General features: G+C 39.6%; 1 protein-coding gene and 1 long non-coding RNA gene across 3 annotated transcripts in view; both read right to left on the bottom strand.

Moving 5' to 3' along the window:
- tmed10 (transmembrane p24 trafficking protein 10) overlaps positions 1-22,886 on the bottom strand; it is a 41,734-nt gene that overhangs the window by 18,417 nt on the left and 431 nt on the right. The window lies entirely within an intron of this gene.
- On the bottom strand, positions 327-22,885 carry LOC147800496 (uncharacterized). The gene is made up of 2 exons (XR_015424459.1): positions 3,603-22,885; positions 327-2,148 (listed from the first exon to the last, which is right to left on the bottom strand). It is a non-coding gene; the product is annotated as an uncharacterized LOC147800496 (long non-coding RNA).

Below are 22,886 nucleotides of genomic sequence, written 5' to 3'. Positions count from 1 at the left end.
CCAGCAATAACAATTTGGGCCAAGTACATGTACATGATTTATAATTCTGATCACAACTGGATGTTTATTTTCAAAGATTTTACCCTCCAGGGGTATCACTGTATTTAAATTGCAATTTAAATCAAATGACGTTTCAATCACTGGTTTCAATAAACACTTTTTATTGAACACCTGCGAATGCGTAATGCTGAGTCCCAGTTTCCACACATGGCCAAAAAAGAGGTTATATCTATAGCTACACTGTACACGTAGAACGAACAGAACACGACGTCATGTACAATTCAGGTAAATGCTATTTTGAGTGAGCATAATCGATTCTGCAGGTATACAATTAAGCGTGTATTTAATTCATGATACCGAGACAAAATACCAAGATTACAAGTATAAAGACCTGAAAAGACTGGCCTGTAAACTGACAGCACAGATATTTCACACTTTATTTGTGACAAAACTACTCCATAGGAAGTTAAAACAGTATGCCCACTGCAGAGCTGCTAAGTAAAGAGCTATTGTCATGACTTATACACCAGACCGCAGAAGTCCTTGATGCAGTAATGTGATAAGGTATCCATTGTTTACTGGAACTTGCAAGCTACAGAGTGCGCGGTGCACTCGACCGCAAACGGTTTGGCCAGCCTCGCTGAAGTATTCGTCGGTTCAATGTTGGCTGTCGGTGGGGCTTCGCATTTACAAAGCGTTGAACGCTTTCAAAAGCATTTCTATTTTGACTTCACATCTAATGGATTTATAAGCATGATTTAATTTCATTTCATATAAAGAGTGTAGTTCTGATTTAACATTTTAGAGCATCAGTGTCCATTCTAACAAGTAGTATATTTTATTAAGATTAGGAATGTCGATCATTTTGCAGTGAAACTAAAACCAGTAACAAAATGTTGAAGTTCAGCCTGAGATACATGCATTACTATATTAATCACAAACAAGCTGGATCAAAAACAAAACATTAGAGTAAGGTAAAGTACATGATGCAAAATAAGTACATGTGGTTGATGGCACTTTTTCATGTTTGTTAACCTGTTGGGTATATGTACATGTATGACTTCCTTGTTAACAAAGTCCTGTGAACTCTAGTTTTGTCATTTGGTTTTAAACCTGATATGCATTTTACCCTTGTACCTGTTACAACCGCACATCTCATGAGGTAGAGAGTGCACTTCACGTACCGCACAGCGTGTGCTTTGTGTGCGCAACGCAGCTGTGTGCGATGCAGCCCAATGCGGCACCTTAGCAGGCCCATTGTATCAATCGCAATCACATCAACGAACTGCACAGAATTTTCAGGGTTCAAAAACATACATGTACATTTATGGTGAGTAAAGTAAGTAAACTTCTGTTATCATTGAGCACATAAATAGTTTTCTGAGGGCGTCCATCTCTCTGACCCAATATTAATTTAATGTTTGGCTTGTCTCTTCTGGCACACCAGCCCTATAACTTACCACAGTAGTATGTATCATCTTTGAAAAGATCCCCAACAAGGGGAATAGATGAGAAGTTATCAGCATACAAGTGGTGACACCTGAGAATATAATTCTCCATTAGTACAGGTGCTGAGAAAGCTTCTCATATCTGTTATTAGGCATCAGTGCTGGATCACTGCTCCCGTAGTCACTGTATACAGGTGACTGCTTCATCCCCATGAGGACGCTCATGCCAACAAAGGCTCTCATCTCAGTAGCATCTGTTGAGGACTTCTGCATGCGGCATTGACATTAATGTTGTGTACAAATGTGACAAAAAAATCCTCACCTACAAGGCACTTTAGAAATTCAAGCTCGGGATCACTGAAGGATAAGTTGCACTTTAGACCTGTCTCTTCTTCCAAAGCATGCATCACTGGAGGGGACAGTGTATCTGTCCATCCAGGTGGAGGAGCTACAGATTCACTGGGACCTCCACCACGGCCTCTAGTACCTGAAACTCTTTGTACACGGCCTCTGCAATCACGGCCTCTTTCATTTGGAGCTCTCCCACCTCTGCTCTGTTGCTACAGCTTCTGCCACGTGGACCTCTTCCAACTCTGTCTGTGTCTGTTTGACTTCTGCTATCATGACCTCTGTCACAAGGACTTCCATCACCATGGCCTTGATCTTCAGCATCACCTTCTTTATCTTCACTGCTACTCATCTACATGTACATGTATACATGGAAAATAAAAATGCTATTTTTTTCTAAGACTGCAAATTACATGTATGAGTGTTACAATGTACAACAGACAGATAAGAAAACGGTATAGCAATAAATTCAAGGAATGTGTACTCTCATTTTACAACAGCCACGACTGGTCATAGGCCCTTTTCCAAACTATACTGAACTTGTAAAACATTAAGAAAAATAAAATCTTGCCCAATCTGCCAACAATGCCATCAGTGGTTTCAAGAAAAACTGTGTCTAAGCAGGCCTGCACATAACAAACATGCTAATTCCTTTTCAAATCCAAGAACTTTCACATTGTTCTGCTCGCTTGGATTTATAAGTATTCACAAATAAAGAACTTCTGAGAATACCAGAAAATAAAACACCCAAACAAAAAGAAATAGAAAACCAAAGCAAACTCCTGTTATTAGAAACAAATTTTGAAAACTGTGTTTTTGAGTTAGTATACATGTACATGTATGCCTATAAAAGAAACACTAATCCCTGAGAATTGAAAGTAATTGAAACCTCATAAAGCATGCAGAGATGATAGTACTACATGTACGGTATCATGCTTTACCATGTTTACATTTTCTTGTTACCTACATGTATCATTTGTATGGAACCCTTTCACATTTTCAAAGACGAAATGTAATAAAACAACTCTGTACCTGTCAAAACTTGTCCAGTATCAGTGTCAATATTCGGTTCACATTGCCATGGTTGCTGCAGGAACTCTTGCAAGAAGACACCATGATTCAGGATGGTTACAAACAGTTTTAATATGTTCCGGTATCGAAGACGTGTAATTTTTTCCACGCAGCATGTTCTCGTTTCTCCAAAATACACATAAAAATTTCAGTTACACAAGTCATGTACATCTACATGACAAGTAATCTCTCTTCAACTGAAACTCTAAGTGCATGTACCATACATGTACATGTAGGTTGGGGTAAATCTGCAATAATTGAAGAACACAGTTATTTTGAGAAGTGCAGGGCTGGTAAAATTGATAACGCCAGCACAGCAGCATATTCCAGCGATAGCTGAAGAGAGGCCAATGTTGTTAATTTGAGATGAAGTGAAAGGAATTGAAAGTGTTTCAAGTATCCTAAAAAAAAAAATGCATTCTTTTGGGGAGACAGCATTCTGTTGCAGGTGAATTTTTCCAATTCCATTTTGCATCCCAAATCAAAACTGCCTGTTAGAAAAAAAATCTCATGAAAACATAATGAAATCAACACTACATAAAACACAACCACACCTCCAAACAATAGAGAATTTATTCAAGTTTACAACAACTGAACAATCAAGGGATCAGAAGTCCCGATCACCTGTGTTAGAGTTGTTAGTGATGATCAAACATGTCAAAAGCACCATTGTAAACATGATGTTTTTCACTGTCATCTTGGATTTACTTTGAGACATTTAGTTTGTAAGAATACCTCTAAATATTGCTGCAACTATGGTACCAGTGCAACGTCAATGTCACATTCAAAATCATCTCAGGCTTCAATTTCAGAATCGCTGTCACCATTTTCTTGCAGAACTTCTTGCAAAGTTAGTCTTGCTGTGGAGCTCCAACAACCACTGCAAGTCACCATGATGCAGACAGCATGTATATAAATGTACACACACATAAACACACTATTGTACATGTACGTCTATGCTCACACGTCAGACGCACGAAAATTTTAAAGAAGTAGTGGGTGTCTGACCTCTTAAAGGTCATTACATCTACATGTATTTTTGTATGTTTATTTTTTCCATAGCAACAGTCCTCTTTCTTGGATCTGAAAGGGGAAGTCCCAAGCTTCATTCCAATATCACTATAGAGGTCGCTATTTGCATGTGTTAAAAAAATATCGTGCAACTGAAAGGGGACCGGTTTCGGCTGCAACAGTGAGAAATAGGCCGGGCTGTTTTGGGTGAAACAAGGACTAAAGGGTTAATACTACTGGTAAATAGAGGGGGGATTTGCTGTTTAAGATGTGCCAAACCTGCAAACATTTCCATCAGTTAAAAAAAAAAATAATAAAACTTGAAACATTTTTGCCTTTTTACCCAAAAAAGTAAATACATGCATGTTGATTTAAATCAATAATTTTTTTTCCAAAAAAAGAATCATTTGATTTAAATCAGTGATTTAAATCAGACAACCCTTAAAATTTAAATGATCTTCGCGTGCATGCCAAACACATGCAAGAGCCTGGTTGGAAAAGTTCATACCAGTCTATCTTTCTTTCAATGGAAAGGGTGCACTTCAGCTCAGGGCGGATAATGTACTGTCATGGAGATTTCAAGCCAATTTGGACGCAAACCAACTCGAAGCCATAACCAACTCGGACCTACATGTAATTGGAGAAAGATTTCACTTTGAGAGTCCTACACATGTACATGTGCATGTGCATATACCAAAATCAAATAAATGCTTGGCACAACTCTCATGAACTTCAGCATGGTAAAAAAGCCGCCACTCTACTTCTGGTAGCTTCAACAACATCCGCATGCCAAATGCTGTAACAGTGGGCCTAGATTTTTACGTTAGTGGTGTGCTGCCAGCAATGGCTTATTGTATTGCGGCAGGAAGCAGGATAGAGTTTGAGATACATAAATGTATGTGCGTGCCTAACAGCCAGAAATGGTTGGGACCTTCGAGTTTCATCTGGCCGAGCAGGGTCAAAAGATCAGATGCTCTCTAAAATAGGATGCCTTCTCGAATCTGACGCTTTTAGGTTCGGATGTTTTCTAGATTCGGATGCTTTCTAAATTTGAGTGTTTTCTGAATTTGGAGGAAATGCAAGTTTGGATGAAGTACATGTAGGCAAATTTCATTCACATATCAAACACTTTCTCGAAAACATGTGAGGTCTGTAAAATTTCATTTGAATTTGAAACATTTAAGGTCTGGAAAAATTCATACAAATCTGGCAAATACGTTACATCTGTAAATTTTTATTTAGTTTGGGAAATGCATTCAATATTTAAAATACATGTACATGTACGCCCTGTTTAAACAACATCGGATTTTTAAGAAAAGGCATTCAGTTTACACACAAACATGTTCCAATCTTTTTGACTTTTTTCTGCATCATAGAAAAATACACCCTTTTAAGCCTTTGCATCAAATTAGCATGATGAAATTTAGTCTGAAAATCAATTTAACAGAAATCAGCGGACTGTTCAGTGCACCGTGCAAAGTTCACTTGAACATATCTCACAATGACTCGGGAAATCCCTAATTATTATCAGATATAAATTTTGAAGTTGTTAAAACTGCTAATAATTTTCTTTCTCCACTGAGACTTTGTAGAGGGTAAATTCCTGAATTACTAAAGGAAATGTTCAGAACGAGATGAATTTTTGTGAATTTTTTTATGAAGTTTGTGGTAAGAGGGCAATATGGCACTACAGGTATACATGCATGTTATGATGCATGATCGTGTTTAAACTGATGATTTTCTGCTCAAAAGAACTGGTGGAAGTGGGTAGAAATCGCTTGAATTGCACAACTGAATGTCTAGAAAAGCCAGAGTATTTTGGGATCTTATGCAGGCTCTGAATCCCATTCTGCTGGGGTTTAGTGCTTTCAGTTTTTAGAATCCAGTGCTGTAAATAATAAATTATTAGCATCCAATAATGTCAAAAGGTCTCAATGGGCAGATGGGTTTGAGTCACTTTTTGGGTGTTAGCTCCGAGTTGATTTTGGGTTCAAGTTGGCAAGGTTCCCAGTTGGTTTACGTAGGTCCGAGTTGACCCGATCCCATCTTGTAGAAATTCTCTTGCAACAATGAGGCTTTTTCAACCTGCAGCTGTATGGTTGCATGCTTGTACGACACCAATGTAGTTTTAATCAACCGGGATGTAAAGACATTTCCATAATGTATTCTTTTGCAAGGGCACGGCGTGGTGGGAACCAGCGCAGCTATGTTTTCATGCATTGAGCTCTGTGCACGTGTTTTCACCACTGCGACAGCGAAGCACAAGTGAAACTCGTGAAAATGACGGAAGTTTCCTTTTAAAAATTGCAAATGTAAGTAGAAAAACATATAAAAATAAGCATTTTAACATGAGAAAGGGTTGTTGAAAGGTGTTTTGAGAAGACAAAAAAAATCAGCATTAATTTTAAATTTTTTTGATTTTGTAGATTTGTTTTTCTAACTTGCCAATAAAAATCTCAAAATATGGAGGGCCTGACGTTTCGATCCTAGCAGAGTCTGTTCACTTCAACAGGGAGAAGCTTTGGATCAAATGTCCCCGCACCATACAACCCCATGGCCTGAACATCAAAGAGGGAAACTTCTAATTAACACTCTTTTCTTTCCCTCTCTTTTGTCAGCAGATTATAACCCCCTCCCACTTGGGGTCCAGTTCCATCCATTGTACAGTACTTCTTCTTTAATCTCTTCCCACCTTACATTCCTTTGTTGTTCAACCATGCCTTTCTTGCAATCCCTTCATTCCTTGCCCCTTTATCCAGCCTGCAGCTCTCTTGACCTTTCTTTTTGTCCTGTTGCATTCATCCATGGTTGGTTGATGCTTGTTTGTCCTGTCCACTTGTCATTTTGCCTTTGAGAAAGATTCTGCTGGGATCGAAACGTCAGGCCCTCCATATTTTGAGATTTGTATTTTAGGTTAGTTATTGTAGTCAGCAAGCAGTTTGCAGCAGTTTTGTATTACATACTTTTGCCAATAAAAATGTTAGGGTCGCGCCGAAAAATTAGGGTTGGTCGGGAAACTGAAACCAGAGGTATTATTTTGGCATAATCAATTTTTCTGACCTTCACAGCTAACTATACTGGGCATTGCATGAGTCCTTGTAAGCATTTGATATGAAGTCTACAAAAAGTCACGTGCAAACAGTACCCTCTTCTGATTGGAAAAAGTTTTCTCTTGTTCACCGCGCACGTGCGGAGGTCAGAAAGTAAGGAAAAGATGGCAATTTTTGCCCAATGTAAGCAACCCAAATGAGAAAACAGACGAAACAAAGAGATGATTTTTATCCCAACTCCGTGACCAATGACTCAAGCGACTTTTAACATAAATGCCTCTGTATTTATTATACCATCAGCTTTTTATTTTCCGAAATGTCAAATTCTTTCTTGGTAAGCTGAAAACAAATCTTGGGTTTTTATAATTTTTTTTTATCTACGGGCTGGTAAAATATCCAGTTAACAACAGGCATGTGAATGGGCATGAAGAAGAAACCTGAAAATAATTTGTGACGAAATTTATCATGGGGAGACTACTGCAAGCGCGGAGCACAAAGCCCTTAAGCATGTTATGGCGTGGGGTCCGGGCCTGCTTAAGGGCTCCTGGAAAATTTTGTAATTGTAAATGCTCTGTGGTGCAATCTCAGGCAATTCATGGCCCCTTTGCCTCTAATTTATTGAAGCAAAATTATCTTTTAAATAACTCTTAATTTGTTTTATTACATGTACTTGGACTCGTAAAACCTGAAATGGCCGTTTAAATATGAGGATGTTGATTTGAATCATCTTCCTTCTTTTTGCAGTTAGGCGTTCCAGTGCTTTCTGCTGAGCCCTCTTCCTATCACGGATGTGTTTACCTCTCCATGAAAAAAGGGCCCATTGGGAGTAATGTGCATGCATACATATTTATAATTAGGAGAATGACCAGTCATGTGAGAAGAATTAACAAATAACAGGTAAGAGTCTGATTTTTATGGGAGTCGGATCTTCATGTGACACTGGGCATTCACGTGATCTCGAAGTGGGTTTAAGGCAAAGTGCAAGCAACTGGACTTGTCACTGGTTCCCTCCTTTGGCTATGTAAAGAGAATTTAGGTTTATGGGAATCCACTAAATCCGTACCTTGTTTCCTCCCAAAGCAACGTGTGAATCAAATTGTTTCAACATACAAATTTCACTGGGAATTAGGGAAATTTTGAGCCCTGCGTAGTCAACCAACATTAACCCCCCTTAAAACTTACCCCCCAAATTCTATTCCATTTTTACACTGTACTCGAAGACCATGAATTTGAAAGAAAAAAAACAGAATTCCGATTAAACCGGAAAGATTCCCATGCTTGTAACTAGCCCAGTGGGCTAACCATTAAAAAAGTTAACGCAAGGCCTGCTTTCTATCCCATTATAATTCATTTCACTCAAAATAGCTTGTACCCTGAATCAAAATCCTCCAAATTCACCTCCAAATTGTCCCTAAACAGTCTAAGGCACCCAGCTTAGGATTAAGTGAGAATCAGAGATTCCAATAACGATGGTAAGGTTTACTCACATTTGGGGGAAGAAAAAGAGAAATTCCGCTTTTACATTGGAAACACTCTTGTCTTCGAGCTTGAAGTCGCCATCTTGTTCAGAAAGTGATTTAAACTGTATCGGTACATGTATGTTAGTGTCCCAGAGACGACCTGGCGGACCATTCACAAAAAGCATGTGCAATATGACGGCACACACATGCCAACAACTAATTCCTGAGCAGCGCAATAACAGTGTACAGTCTTGATGTGTCACAACTACATGTAAACGATGAAAACCTCGCTTCGGTAAATAAACTTGTAGCTACTTTAGGTAGAAAAGAAAAATATAAATTACAATGTACATTATCGAAATTTGCAATTGTGTTTACAACTGGGTTTAGAATTGAAATAAGTTCACAGAGTTCTGTCTTTTAAACAGAAAGCATGGATGAAAGACTACATTGACAAAAACACCGAAATGCGCAAACAGGCCGAATCAAATTTTGAATAGACTTCTTCGAATTGATGAACAATTCTGTGTTTGGTAAATCAATGGAGGTCACACACAATCATTTTGAAAGTCATTTGCTTTGGGACCAAGACACAAATAAATTTACGAAGCTGTCTTCATTGCCAAATTTTAAGACTGTGATAGCATTTCCTGATTGCGATCTTTCGTTTGTTAAAATGTTTAAAGACAAGACCATGTTGAACAAGACTATTTTCTGTGGGGTTTGTATTTTAGATTTATCAAAAATTCAACTGCATGAATTTTATTACAAGCGGAAACATTTCGGGAGATAAATTAAACCTGGTCTATACTGATACAGATTCTTTATTGTTAGAAATTGAAACTGAAGACATATACAAATATATCCATCAAAACAAACGAGAATTTGATTTGTCTAACTACTCGCTGGATCATCCAATTTACGATCCAACAAATTAAAAAATCATTGGCAAAATGAAAGACGAATTTGGCGGCCAACTTGTTTCAGAAGTCATTTGCATTAGACCAAAAATGTATTCCATCATGACAGAAGCCGTAAATTTAAAAAAGTGAAAGGCATTACCAAAATCATAACGCACGCCGCCTATAAAGACTGTCTGTTAAACCAGCAGCAAGGATTTTTTAAACAACAGTTGTTTAGATCTGACAGGCATAAATTATTTACGGTTAGTCAAAACAAACTGAGCCTTTCTCCGTTAGACACCAAGCGTAACTTACTGCCCAATGGGATACATGTAGATACATGTACTTTAGCCTATGGTCATTACCGAATATTGGGAGAAGGCGGTATTTCGGTGTCTTCTGGCACCACTTGAAGCTCTTCTCTAACAATACTCCACTTGGGCCCGTTTAGCAAATAATACAGCATAGGACCTGATGTCCCCTTTTTGCCATTGACTCGTTTAAATTGGCTCGTGCGCTTACCACTTGAAAAATGTCTATGCTCCAGATCGGATCGGGCGCTCTTTTAACGGTACTACCACCGAGGTAATATAGATATCGAACTACTACATGTACATGTACATTGGCACATGATTGGGAGGTAATTCTTGCCATTTGCTTCTTACAGGGGCAGACAGCTTTTGTTTTACTAGGTCTAACTTGACAGCTTCCTCGGGCTCTTTGTCGATTAACCTAGTCTTTTCTTCGTTTGGCACTTTTATGACCTGGGGCAATCTACATTACGCGTTCCAACGTTTAACATTTCTTGTGCATACTGAAAACCAAACAATCGTTCGGCCAACGTTCTATTAAATCTTTCAACTATTCCCTGAGATCAATGAACAGCGGGTTCACTTACATGTACATGTACTTGAATTTCAACCTTATTTTTGGTCAAGACCTTTTTAAACTCGCCTTTAAATTCCGACCCCAAATCTACCATTGCTATTTTAGGCCAAGTCAACAGAGATCTACAATAAATCTGTTTTATGGCTTCTGTGACTTGATCTGCCGTTTTTTCAACTTTAAAGGTACATGTATGAGCAGAAAACTTTCTGTACTTGGCCGCAATCTTTTCTGATATGGGAGAGCAGCAGCAAGCCCCCTCTTAGCCTTTTTTTCATATGTCTTAGTGATCCAAATAAAATACATGGATGTGAACCGGTACAGGGATAAGTCGCAAACTGAATTTTTGTGACATGTGCCTGGTCAGAAAGAGAATTTCATAAGCTTTCAAATGGTACAAATTACAACTGTGTTGACAGTAAACCTTTCATAAATACCGTAACTTCCAAATATGCAGAAACCGACACATCGGTTTTTCAACATTTACCCACATCCCCACTTTACTCGGCCATTACGTAAAACGGCCTCAGCGGACTATTCCAGATTACCATGTACCAGGTCACATTTTTACTGCATTAAAAATAAATTTTAAAAATGGTCCTGCCAATTTGTAAATGCAAACTCCATCACATTAAAAGGAAACAACATCTCGCTTTTAAAGAAATTACACAAAAAAATGTCTTCGCACATACATGTACTAACGTTGGCTAATCAGGAAAGCTGTCTCCAAAGCACAAGATAATTGTCATGGAAAAAAATAAGCCTGACTTCCGACTTGCAAATTCTTTCCAAAAAATAACCCCCAACCCACCCAGTTACACACAAAAAACCGAAAAGCAAAAGTCAAAATATTTACAATAAGGAGGACACACAAAATGAAGCAGCAATAACGGAGTTTGAGTAGCCAATTCTCATGTGTCTTTGTTTGAGTGATTCTTGCACAATGGACCTACATGTACTTATCCACTTGACACACCGCGACATGGCAGATTTTATTTCTCACCCAAAATACTATATTAATTTTGCTACTTGGATTTTGAAAACCTCCTCACTTTAATTTACGTACATGTACATATTCTCAATCTTACGAAATAATTAACAAGACATTGTCGAGTACGAACAGGTTGAACTAAATGATAGCTCTATGATATGAATTAGTCTGCCGCCGTTGTCCTATAGCAGTGTTTATAATTGGGCTATGACACCCTGCGTCAATCGGGTGGAGATGAAATTTCTGTGGAGGTCACATACCCCTTGGTGATTGGCGTCCGGCTGCAGCACAAGATAAAACTTGACACACACCCGACCTCGCCCGATCTCGCTCGATGAAAATTCTTCAAGGGAAGCTCATTTTCTTGAGGGACTCGCGAGTCCTCGAACCTCGATGGGCACTTCCTTGAGATCACTGCTGTAGATAACGTTTGGAACGAGCCTACCTCTTGGCAAATTCAATAACTTGCCAACTTCTTTGTCCAACTGCAATCTGAGATTTAAATCTGTCACCATAATTGTAACTAAATTGGAATCGCAGTAAACTTTAAAACTCACAGTTGAAATGGCGTTTAAAATAAAATCAAACCAATCTACTTTATAAAATCCCGATGGAATAATGACATTCCTGCATTCTCCAACTTTCAAAAATATCCGGGTGTTTCTCTCTTGTGCAACCGTCACATGACCGGGACATTATTACCCATAACAAGCAAGGCGTCTCTGGGTTCAGTTTGTGCGCTTCTTATGGTTCTCGTTCTTTTGTCTGTGTTATTGCCTAAAAATCCTTCTCGAATGAATTCCAAGGCGATTTGGCACGCTTCTTCATACATGAAGATATCGATTTTTTTTCGAGTTAAAAGCATCAGATATTCTATCAAAATTTATAATTTTTAAAAATTCCATTTTCCCTTCTTAAATATGTTATTTGTTCATTGGGGTCATTTATTTTTTGGGTAATAGTATCATTAAATTCTTCTAAATTTCCCGCTTCATAAGCTCGAATATAATCTCTTATTATGTCATAAAGTAAAACCAGAGTGTCTACATGTACCTCTAATTCTGAGAACGGCACTCTAAGGTTTAACTGGTCTAATAAACTTATATATACTTATACCGGTAACTTGTATTGTGTTTGCTGGGCTGGTGCTGGTGGGTACGGTATTTCACGCTCTTTACGCTTTGGCTCTGGTGCTTCTCTAACTCCGCTCTGTATGGTTCTCGGTCTACCGTTTGTATGTGCCGGACTTCCTTCGATTTGAGTTTGCCATTCGATCTCAGTAGATTTTGTAATGTTAAAATATCCTGGGTAAAAGGTTACTTTTTTTACTTTAACGGATTTGTCACCTTTTAAATTATCGATGGCATTTTCTAATTCAAACATCTGCTCACTTTCGGTCAAATACAAAGAATGAGTTTCCATAGCTGTTTTATAATAAACAGTTTTAAATAAGACCTTCTTCATAAAGTATATATTTCATATCGGTATCACTCCAGTGTTTATCCAAAATTTAGAAATAAGTCTTTTACTTTGCCTGCCGTTTGGCCTGTAAACAATTCTTGATATTTGACTGCAATAAGGGCACGAAGTGGTTTGCCCCAAGAGGTCTTGCCTCTTAAAATTTGGTTTAGTTTGTGCTCTATGCGATCCGCTTGATCGTCCGCTAATTGAATGTCTACAGTAGTTGTTTGAGCATTTTGTTTGTTTTAGATTTGGAGTTTTTATAAACAAAACGCTGATTGTATTTACCGCCTACATTTTCTACTTTAAAGTCTGTATAAGGCTGTAATGTTCTAAAACAATCATGACAATTACAGGGGGGATGTGTTAAGGGACAATAGGCTGGAGTGTGTAAATGTATAAGGATTGGACTTGTTGGAGGGGTACTCCTCTTGTCCCATTTCATGCCTGGTATATATATATACAGTAAAATCTCCATACCTCGAATCTCTGGGAATAGACAAAAAGTTTGAGTAATCCGAAATTCGAGTTAAAAGAAGGTCCTGATCTCTTTAGAAGTTATTACATGTAAGTCAATATTACAAAGTGTATCATAACATGTACCTAGGCTATACACTGACACACAGTTACTGTCAATCTCCCTACAATGACTTTTGAAATGACATTGTGGTTTTTATACTTTGGTGCCACAAGTTTTTGTTCATAGAAAGACATTTTTGCGGTGGATTTTTGTTGTCAATCCGCTGATAAATAACACATCACATGTACATGTACTGTAAATCTTTTAAACTGTGTACCTTTGAGTAGAAAATCTTTCTTTTGCATTGTGGATGTGTGACGCATTGTGGTGGTCCCATTTCTGATACCGCACCGCAACGCAGCGCCTTGCACATACATGTACGTACTCGGGCAGGGTTTCCCGATAAGTCAGAAGACTTTTTTCATCACACGAGGGCACACCTTTTTACTCTTCAATAAAATGTCGTTAAAAAAAAAGCTATTGGTGTCTGTTTTTATTTTTTGTTCTTCATTCTTTATTTTCAAACTTTTGTTTATTTTTTGGGAGTGAGATTTGGCTACGCAAAAGCTCTGTGCATTTCCAGCACCGCGACGGGGACGCATCTCACAAAGCATCTTCAAAGCTTACGTTGCAGGTAAACTGCGCGTGAGCATGTTGTGGTTTGTGGCTCTAATTGGACAGCCATCGCACAGGCGAGCGCAAGCAGTCGGGCAAGCCCATTAGGCCAGACTTAACATCCGTTTGTGTAGTGCATGCAGCATACACAAAGATCTCCAATCATTACCGGAGCCACCGCAAAGAGCCATCAGTTGGCCTGATGATGCACTGGCTACAATGGGCCCACGGTAACAATTGGGCCAATTCCTGCAAGTTTCTCTCATCGCCCTATAATGAACTCATTATCTACAGGTCAGCGCACAACGGGCAGCCTCGGTAGAGGAACACTTTTGATTAACCGCCACACAGACGACCCCAACGCACGGACAAAAGATTAATTTAAGCCTCACGATAATCTCCTGGTAATCCTTTATCAACAGACAATAGACAGATTTGAAGTGTCATCTTAGTCCTCGACAAAGTGCATGCAAAATAAAGAAAGATAGGATAGTATCAAACGAATTTGTCTGCTGTAGCTCTATTGTTCCCCGGGCCGAAAGCTTCATCCTGAGACCATTCATGCGTGCAAAGTTGACCTGCAGCTCAAGGATTACGCATGTATATTCAAGAGCCATTCATACAGCCGAACCTCAAAAAACCTCGAGTTTTACTGCGCAACCCCCCCGGGCCCCCTTCTGGATCGCCCCTTATCAAGATTTTACTGTATACGTGTACATGAAAAAATGTTAGGTGAAATGTAGATCATGTCATGCATGTGTACAACACACAAGCTACATGTACATGCACACTGCAAACTAGGCTTGGGCGGTATTGCCTTTTTCGATACCGCGGTATCCATGAAAAAAATACCGTGGTATTTACTAATACCGCGGTATTCGTTGCAGAAGGCAATGACGTCATCAAAAAGCAGCGGCGATGCTGGCATTCAAAGGCAAACCACAAACAACACTAGGGGCCAGCATAAAAAAGGGTTTTTAATGACACAAAATCCCCTAAACTTAATAACTATTATAATTTATCTGTCCATTTGATGTCAAGTAAAACTTATGTTTTAAAAAAAGGACGGCGTTTTAAATACCGATTTGTTGCTCTGCGATTCCTATATCTGTGTGGTCACTCATACATATTTCATTCCTCCATGCTCGTACAGTGTCAAAATCTGCACATGTGCTGCAGTCAAGTTGGTACTCGCTGAGACAGTGCGTTATTGTAATGATTACGTGCGGGTCACCAGTGGCTGCTCCTTTTAGCTGCGCCCGAACACTGCGCGTGTGCAATGGTAAGGTGGCTTTCAGAAAACTCTGCGACGTGGCAGTCGACTCTTATTATGAAATCGGTTTGTAACAAAAGTCCGATTACGAGCACAAATCTGTGGTCCCGGTGAAAACGTGCATATTTATTTGGGGAGAAAATATGTTACAGCGAAATAGCATTGTACGGAATTCTTGGTACAACGAAAGGTTTTCGTGACTCCGTTGCCTGAAGAACCGTTCTTGGCGACCCATTCATAAAGCATTTGTGAATCGCGGTGGTGAAAACATGTGCACAGTGCACCACACTGCTTCCCGCTGGGCCGAACCGTTGCCAATGAAGGCATGATGGAAATGCGGCAAGCAGTCAATGTACAGATTCTGCCAAAAAGGGTCGTACGTTCCACTACATCGAATGCAGCTCTATAGTTGCAAGTCGAAAAACACTGCCGTCACAAATTTTTCTGCAGGTTCATTCACAAAAAAAATTATCTCATGTCTATGTTTGCGTTTTCTGTGTTTATGAATTTTATTTGAAGTTGTGCTGCTTGTACTCAAGCGAGCGTGCTTCCACAAAATTTCCAGTCGTGCAACACAAGGCTTATCGCACGCACGCTTACAACGCGATATACAGACATCGGTTGCCTGATTCCTGTCGTCGTGACACACATAGTGCACGATTAAAAAATCCATGATATTTTACATTCATTACACAAACACCAAAACAAAAATTCCCATCCCATTTCCGACAAAATACACCCCAAATAAGTTCGCATGACTATTCTCGTATCTCAAGAGTCCAACTAATTGCCCAACACTGAATTATTCATATTGCTGCAAAGAGATCTAGCATGCCCGCCAATGAGACTGTGCGCTTTCATGACGTACATTTGGCAAGACACAGCTATCCAATCGCAGTACTCATTCATGACATTATGCTTCTTCAGCGACCATCTCGGGCGCGGGCGACTGCGCCGCAGTGGGCGAGTGATCTCGGACTACCAATCAATCGTGTCATGCAGCTTGTGTCAAAAATCAAACGAGAGGCGAAAAATTAAACAAATATGTCTCTCCGTGACACAATTTGTGTTGGAAAGACTACTTACATGGATGGGGGCTTTAGTTGATGAGCCTTCAAATTCTTGCAGGTACATCCAGGCCTACATGTGCATTCAGGTTAGTTACTGTTGGCTTCATCATCATCCATGGCGATGAAAGTCTTTTAAAAATCCCTGGATCGATGCTTTCACATATATTTGCTTTTTTAAATTTCACATGCACATTAAACATGTTGTCCTATGACAGTGAAGTTTATTATTCTAAACACATCACAAGGTATTTGATTAATCATCACCGAGACATCTTTTTGATCAACCGTTGCACGTTGTCCTAATTTTATATTCCGGAAAAACTGAAATACAAGCAGTGACAAGTGAGGAATCGGGTTTTTGTTTCTCGTTTCGTGTGGTTTGAAGGAATGTGAGAACAATAAAAAAGATCGTTGATTGCCATGGATGTCGAACAGATGCAGATTTATGGGATCATTTTATAGTTTATAACACACATTCCTGGCTTCGGTTAGATAGATTTTCACACAATACTTGTACATGTTGTATACAAAGGACAAAAAGACCCAAAGAGAGCACAAGGCTAGCACAAGCAGCATTCGCATTTTCTGATCCGCCAATAAAAATCTGCGGCAAATAAAGTCCAGTGCGGACACGGAAGACCAGCTGATTTTTTAATTCCCAACCTGTAGGGCTGTGATACATGTACATGTATACATGTGCCAACGAGCGATACAAGAAGCACTGCCTACAAGCTATTCCAAAACCGCAAACTTGACGGCGGCGATAGGGAAACAAAACCTTTTGACAGGCAGGTTGATGGCTGCATGCTGAAGTATCACGTTACGTCTTATCTCTTCACCAAAAGACACAATACAAATGTGATGCTGGATGACTGAAACCACAAAGTATGCAGTCACTGTTGTGGATATAATTGTCTGCTTTCATCTTATGGGGGTTGTGGGAACATTGTGAACAAATTAGCCAGAATACCGCGGTGTTGAAATTCAATACCGAATAAGTCGGTATTGTGGTATTCATGGATTGTTAGTCGGTATTGTTCGGTATTAAAATCAAAACCGCGGTATTCGGTAATACCGAAATACCGCCCAAGCCAACTGCAAACGAATAATTTAAAGCTACAGCAGTGACCAATTTCCCTATCACAGCAAATGAGTAGATCACATGATCATGCAAGACATACAGGCCTTCTGTACACAGCTGAAGGTTACAAATAATTGAGAACACAAAATATAAATTACATGTACTTGCACTTGCACAAGGATACCCTAACTTTATAGATCCCAATTCACCCGTACACCATTGGTTCTTGGTGCCAAAAGTGTGGTCCACAGGCCAAGGCCTGAAGCCTCTCAGTAAAAGTATGACGAAAAATTGGACAGAAAGTCAGACCTTCTGTTCATAAAGTGTCAGCCATGGAAGAAGAGTGCATGGGACACAGTGGGCTCAGCAAAACGTGCAGGGAATGGCGTAACCATGCACAGTATAAATAGTAAAAACATACAATGCCCCTTCAATCACTTACATGTAGGAAACTACATGTACATGTGCCCTGTAATTAAATCCAGAAATTTGACATGGACTAACTAAAAGTTTCTTTGAGGGAATCCCAGGCAATTCAAGCATATACATCATAAAAGAAAATAGAACTGTTTCCAATATAGGCATAGAAACAAATGTAAGTCTGAAAGTGATAAGATACATGTACATGTATGTTGCCATTGCGCCATGCAACAATATAAACACAAAGGTGAAAGGTTGAGGGCATGCTCCACTCATAATCAATCACAGGCAGCTCCCCACAGTTTGTCACCTACATGTACATTAGTATGTTGCCCGTTTGGCTACACTGCCTTCCCTACACGCTGGTGGGGTGACATTAATGTGAGACACGTAGACGTCGTGCATGTGCACGCGCAGTCAGGAAACTGGTGCTGGTCAACATGGCCAGCCATGCAATCCACCGTGATGATGGAGTGATGTCATGTTTCATGTCAGTAGTAACTAGTTTTAAAAAGAATTTTAATAAGGAAGGCAACCACCACTCCCCCCAAAAAATTAAAAATGAAACCAGAAATATTTCCAAAAGAAGTCAAGATTTAACAAGTTTCATTATTACACCCCCAAAAAGTTACTAAACAAAACCGTCATTCCCCCACAAAATGAAAAAGTCCACTAATGTTTTCCAAGAGCCAAAAGAATAAATTGATGTCCCCCTTTCAAAGAAACCCAGAATTTAGAGTTCAGTAAAGTCCCCCCCCCCAAAAAAAGAATGAAGTCCAGTTGGTAAATGGTCAGGTTGTTAAAAATCCATCACTTACATGTAATAAACCGACGGCACAAATGCCCACGGCAGGCACTATGCCATGTATGCAGAAAATCATGCTGGCACTTGAGATCTCTATGGGAGATTTATGAAGATTTTTCCGTTATATGTTTGCCAAATCTGATATCAAACATGCTGAAAAGGAAGAGCAAGAAAGTTACAACCAAACATGAAGACACGTGTGGTCTTAACACAAGGTATGAGTCATCCAGGGTTCTGCCCAGGATGGTTTTAGTGCCGGCAGGACTATCTAAGCAGAGCGCCACCATCGGTTGGCGCAAGCGTACCAGAAAATGTTTGGAATCTAAAAGCCCCCTGATGGCCGGAAACAGCACTTTCTGGTTGTTTTCAGCTAGGCCTGTGCCGGGTACCCGGGTACCCGCCCGTCGATTTCAAAACCTGGTTCCATTTTTCCGGGCCGGGTACCCGTAAAAAAGTAAATAAATTAGGAACAAACAGTCATGCATAAAATGTCTGTGAAATTTCTTACTGAAGGACAGACTTCATGGAAAACCACCGTGCCGATGAAAATCCGGTCCCGCAGTCATACATGAAACTTGAATTCGGAGATCGACAGCTAATTTTTTTACCCACTCCGCCCATTGCACCGCAAGTCGTTTTCCTAGTTCCGGAATTTCCTAGTTCACAAGAGCGAAAAAAACACTAAAATTCACGAGCGATAGGTCACTCGCTACGTGTGATTTTAAAGATTTCTTTAAATTGAATAGTCATATAAACCTTTGCATCTAATGTCCGCTTAATCAAAATGACTTTTTTAGAGTTTCCGTTTTTGTTAATTTAGCGAAAACTGCAAGCTTTTCCCCACTCTCGGATCGCGCGGCGTTACCACGCAAAGTCGTTGCGAACTCAACTACACGGGCGCAGCAGAAATGTATGTGACGTAATGGGTTCGTCAACTGTGCGGCGCGGGGAGGATAACGTTGATAGCTCACTGTACAGTTTAAAAGTCGAGTCAAACCGTACGCAATTTCTACCTTTTTAATTCATTAGAATTCTTATTTTTCATCTAATTTTCTCAAAATTAAAAGATTCTCTATTAGAAAAGCAACTTTTTACAATGGTTTTGGCTGAAAATGGATTTTTCGTGTGGTTACTTTTTATTTGTGAAGACGTTCTTGTCTGGATCCTAAACCGATCCAGAACTAGGAAAGGTGTCATCATCACTTTCGTCGATCGATCCTGTGAATCCAAATATAAAAGCTTAGATTTCGGAAAAAAAAATTGAAGTATATCCAAAACACAAAGTTGACTTCTGACCATATTTCACTCGAATTTGAGGATTTTTTAGCTGCAGTCTTACTGAATAATTTTCGCGATCTGGAACTAGGAAAATGACTGTACCAAACCTATATGAACAAGAGACCGAAGGAGTTTTGTCTTATGAGGGGGGAGCGCTGTTGATGTACACTTGCATGACTGTATTTGTAACTATCAAACCCTGTCGGCCTAAATGACTTTTGTGCAGAATAAGTAGTGCTTACTGTTTGAATTAAGAGTATTTTTGTCAAATAAAACAATATGAATGAAAATTACTTTATGTCGGGATTGACGACGAAGCGAGAGCGGATTGTGTAATATTCCTGCGGTACTGGGACTCCACACGGCGTGCGGTAAGTAGCGATCACGTACAAATTGTGCGGTTGATCGGCCTCTTTTATAATCAAAGCACTATATGTGCGCTACAAACCCAAAGAGTCAGAGAACCAGTTTAGTTAAGTTTTATACTAAGAAATATTATGTTTCAAAATTATTTTTAAATTAAAGCAACTTGAATTTCCTCAGTGATTCAGCGGAACTGTGGATGAGGAATTGACCAAAAAAGCAGGAATGATTTTTTCTGTATGTACTAAAGCATTTCAAATCCAAGTATTTTTTCATTCGAAAAAAAAGGAAATTTTGACAGGTGCAAGTCATAATACAGTCGGCCAATCAAATATCATTTGTCGAAGTACTTATGCATTAAAATCTCGACAATTTGAACCTCAGGGGAATGGAGTTATCCTGAAAAAGTATTTATAAAACTAAACCACTTCATCGTGGTACGTACCTTCGTGTGGCAAAACTTTCGTATCGCTTAGTCATTTAACAACGTGGAGCGCTGCTATTTTTTTCACTTGGGCTTCCTTATGTGTGGTCACATGACCTTTCTTTTTACGGTCACATGGCTGCTGCAGTGTCAGCGATTGGACTGCCTGAAGGGGACTACAATTGGGCCCGCGTTGCAATCAGGTTAGTTTCAGCATCTTGAAAGCCAGGATTACACAGTTGCAGCTACGTTGATTTATGCAACGTGCTGGTCCTCGTCAGAAAAGAAATGAACTTGCGATGACTCCTGACCCTATCTAGACTTCCGATTCTTTCAACGCCGTTTGAAGCATTTTGGTGGCGGTTTTTTGAATCAGAAACTTCAAAATAAGTGGATGTAATGGTGTGGGCATTGTTCGAGTTACGGTGGTATTTTTGTACATAAAACTTTGAGCCTTTTAACCCGTGACGTACATAGCACTGATCTGGTCCGCACGTGACACGACCAGCGCTCACCATTCGTGCACGCCACATGCGTTCCGCGTGTCCATGGTCATGCAGCATCCGGGACATTTCCTTTGAGCGTTTGCAGGTGCGTATATCATGTACGTGGTTTGCAGCTCTGTTCTTTTTTCTGACGTTTCCCGTGAAGATTTGTTTTTCTGTTTCATACACCCACACAAAATTTGAAAACTGAAGGTAACAATTTCGTTTGATAAAAAAGGTAGGAGAGATTATCTCCGACGTTTAGAACAATGTTCTGCTTGCTTCCTAGGTACCAAAAAGAACCGTGTTTTGGGCACATGATCCACCGGGTTGCGCGCAATGCCATTATCAGGCGATCTCTTTTCCGGGTACCCGGGTACCTGATGTTAACAAAAAACGGGTACCCGGTTCTAAAAATACCCGCAAATGCACACCCCCATTTTCAGCTGTGTATACACAGCCTAGAATTAGGGATCTCATGTCTGAAATTTCTGAAATTTAATAAAAAAATTGAAAATTTGTAATTTTGGTCAACTAGGACGAGGTGATAATTTTAGACGGGCAATTGAATTAGAAAAAAAAGAGTAGAAATAAATATTGATTTTATTCTGTAAATCCCTTAAATATTGAATTAATTTCTATCTCTATGATGCCCATAATTTTTCATTGCTATTCAAATCATTTTTCATTTTTTTTTGTGTGTTGAAAATAAGGCGAAACATGCAAAATCTTGGCGGAATATTTTCCTTATTTTCTTTGTACGAAAGTTCGTACAGTATGCATATGGGATAACGACATTCATAAATGTGTGCAGGGATTTTCTGAACAGTCATTTTAAAGTCTACATGAACATAATGTAGATTGGCCATTTGCTTTTCTGACACATCTGGCCATGTGTCACGTGCATACTGAGCGCGTGTATCTTGCCATATGGAACTCGTTTACGGAAAAGGCAAAATCATGCTGTTACTTTTGAATAAAAAAATTGCGGAGTTAATATTTTCACCGTGGGATAAACAACAATTAACGAATGCAGTGCGATCGTTGGTTTAAAAAACGATCGCAGTGATCGTTTTATGCAACATCGAGCAGAAAATACATGCACCGAATGTTGCTAACCGTGGTCGGCGCGGCGAAAAACAGTCACGGTCGATTGTCAGTTTTGCAAGTACATGTAAAATTGTTTTTCTGCCAGATTTTTAAGTGTTTAAACGAAGTGTGAATGGGGTCATTTGCAATTTTGTCTTTCTGAAAGTTAAGCCAAATTTTCTTTTCAAGTTGTGGAACTGGGTAAAATGCAGAACTGGACAAACAACGCTGTACATCATGGAGAGGGGGTTTTCCGATCTTCGCGCACTGAGAGCGTTGCATATGTAAGCCTATGTGTGGCCTTCCAACCAATGGAAAGATTCGTTACCCACTATGTACACGTGCATTGCGCGTACCAAAGCCTCCTATTGGTTCATGTTCATATTTGGTCCAGATATGTTGCATATGCACGTACGTGGGTGCGCAGACGATATGCATGGCAGTGCAAAGTGAAATTTACGAAGAAATTTTACGGTTTCTTCATGATCTTCATATCTTCACGATCGATCCCTCGACCCAGATGCTATTTTATTTGGGTTCTTATAGGGAATACATGCCGGTCGGAAAAGTTGATTTGGCAGATTGTGGCGGTCGGCAATTCTGCATGCTGGTCGGGCCCGACCGGCGCCGACTGGCAGCGGTACATGTACATGAAATTGCATGCATATACATGTACGGATGTGTGGCTTAGGGTGGAGCAGGAGTGAGAGTCCATGCCACAGTAGTGGGTCTAGGACTACATATGTACATGTAGGTCTACATGTAACATGTGTAACGAGCTTACTCCTGCAGTTAAGACTGGCAGACTTCCCCCAGCATTCAAACAAAAGACTGCA

This window comes from Acanthaster planci, linkage group LG01, assembly GCF_054643075.1.
Source record: "Acanthaster planci isolate LZ-2023a linkage group LG01, COTS_SCS, whole genome shotgun sequence".
Lineage (NCBI taxonomy): Eukaryota > Metazoa > Echinodermata > Asteroidea > Valvatida > Acanthasteridae > Acanthaster > Acanthaster planci.
This window is presented reverse-complemented; position numbering and strand designations above follow the sequence as displayed.